The sequence below is a fragment of the Triticum dicoccoides genome, chromosome 6A, assembly GCF_002162155.2.
Source record: "Triticum dicoccoides isolate Atlit2015 ecotype Zavitan chromosome 6A, WEW_v2.0, whole genome shotgun sequence".
NCBI lineage: Eukaryota > Viridiplantae > Streptophyta > Magnoliopsida > Poales > Poaceae > Triticum > Triticum dicoccoides.
Genome location: NC_041390.1, coordinates 54614910 through 54617687, shown reverse-complemented (window position 1 = coordinate 54617687; position 2778 = coordinate 54614910).

Below are 2778 nucleotides of genomic sequence, written 5' to 3'. Positions count from 1 at the left end.
GGTCAAATGCAACATACTTGCCACCCTTCTTCAGCCAAATGAAAATCAAGGCCTGCATGCACACTGGGCAAGGCATCTTTCCACTTGTACACTATCCGCAGAACAAGGCATAACCGGGAAAGTCATGCATGCAATATTGTAGCCAAACTTTCATCAAGAAATTTTTCTGCAGATGTCGGTCGTATGTCAACCTCGGGAAGTACCAAGAATGGTGCAAATCATCCACCAACGGCTGCATAAACACACTCAAATTCTTCCCCGGATATTCAGGCCCCGGAATTATAAGCGACAGGAACATGGTCTTGCGTTGCATTATGGCGCCGGGAGGGAGATTCAGCGGAATAACAAATACGGGCCAACAGCTGTATGGATTAGACGACATACCATATGGATTGAACCCATCGCCTGTTATAGCAATTCTGACATTCCCAGCCTCGGCTTCTTCCTCCGGGTACTCTATATCGAATGACTTCCATGCTTCACCTCCTGATGGATGTACAATTTTTTTTGGATTGTACCTTTTCCCTTCCTTGTGCCACTTCATCATTTTGGCAGACTCCTCGGTGATGAAAAGGCACTGTAGTCTTTTTATAAAATCAAGATACCGAAGAACCTTCACAGGGATTTTTAGCTGCTGCTTCTGACCATGCTTATCGACCACCTCAATATACCGAGAGGAACCGCACTTCCTACAGTACTTGTAATCCGCATACTCATGCCTAAACAAAAGGCAATTCTTTGGACAAACATGTATTTTCTCATAGTCCATCGAGAGCGCCTTCATGATTTTCTTCATACCGTACATGGTTTTCGGCAGTTCATGGCCCTCAGGCAGGCTGTTAGCCCATACTCCCAGAAATGCTTCGAAGCAACCTCGGCTACAGCCGTACTCAGCCTTGACTGCCATCAGTTGCGAGATGGCATCCAGCACAGACAGCTTGGCACCCTCATAGAGAGGTTTCTTTGACGAGGCCAAGATTTCCAGGAAGGCCTTTGCGGTTTCCTCCGGCTCCTCCGGTTCATTCGCTGAATGTGACGGAGGTGTCGGCTGTGCAGCAAAGACATCATCTAGCATGTCTCTAACCCCATCGTCCTCATAACCAGCGACGCGTTGTCGTATCACATCCTCTCTACCACGGTCCCGCTGGGCAAAGTTTATCGGCATATTAAAGTTGGGCATAAATCCATGCGTGCGAAGGTGCTTAGTCATCTCACTCTTATCTCTGCGAATACGCCTCTTACATCTGGCACACGGGCATTCTGGCACCATCCTCATTGGACTACGGAATATCTCTTTCAAAAACACATCAGTTTTCTCGACCCACTCTGTTGTTACTTGATTCCGACGGAAAAACCCACTATACATCCACTGATTATCTGCCATCTCTGCTTTATTGGAAGCCACACAACAAAATTAAGGATTCATTTAAATTACTCACATCAATATTTTATTTTTTACAAGGTTGACGAGAAACGACATTTAATCCACCTACATCTCTAATAGGTAAAGATGGGTCCTAATCCCACCCGAGAATGTGTAGATTGAGTACGTTGTCCATGCTCTACCCCATTCCGAGACAAAATTTCGGCAGCACCTCCCCGCTGTTCTCCAAATACACGTCTTGGCAAAACGCCGAGAGAATGTGCATCCGGAGAACAACGGGGAGGGGCCGCTGAAATCCTGTCTCGGAACGGGGTAGAGCATGAACAACGTACCCAATCTACACATCCTCGGGCTGTCCGTGGAAAGCGCTGGACAATCCGAAAGAGCTGCGATGATAAATATGCAATTGAATGCATATTTATCGATGCAACCCTTTCGGACGGGAGACCTAGGTTACGCGACTTGATGTGAAAATTCAATCTAGTGACATGGAAAAAAAGTGGACGAGGTCACGGAATTGTTGCTCACCCTTCGATGTAGAGGATGTAGTCGATCAAAGGAGGGACGATCGTGGACAAACACCTCCAACGTCGACGGTCACTCCACGAAGATGGAACACCACAAATCCTGTTAATTCGACCAAGGGCAAAAAAATAGGTTAAGCATTGACACTTTAAACTATGAAAAAAAATCATATTCCGTCAAGTGTAAAATTTTGTCCTTCAATTTTTTTAGCAAGATCATCATGATTAAATAACCACTCATCATATGCCAATTTTGGAGCACATCTCACACAACTATTTTAGAAACTAAATGTCACATAGCAAGGATTTAGACACAGCTTCACCTCCTATCCATGCCATCTCTAGACGTCAACAACTCAAAGAACATGACACAAACATCAACTCAAAAATTTGTTTTGCATGCATATGTGAATAGACTTAGGGGCCGAATACACCATCCATTAATCTCACATGCATATATTGTCATAATCCATTATATATCATATTGGTACAAATATTAGGCTTATGGACATAAAATCTAGAAGAGAACAATGCTAACAATTACATCACTTGTCTTTGTGAAGATAAGTTACACATGTCCATACATAGTAGTTATTTGCAGCAAATTAATACGAAACTATGAATGTCATAGTAGGAAAAATGAAATAAAAGAGCATAGCTCACCGCGCAGAGGGGTGTCACGGCGATGGAGGGGACGGGAGGGACGGGGCTGCTCGTGGTCGGCCGGAGAAGCAGAGGCCGCCGCCGATCGGAGCTAGCACCAGGGCCGGCCGGGCAGGGACGCGGGCCGCTGGCCGGAGCCGTGGCCAGGCGTGCTCGGGGAGGGGCCGAGGCGGGGCCCTGCCCGGTTCATGGCGGGGCAGAGAGCTG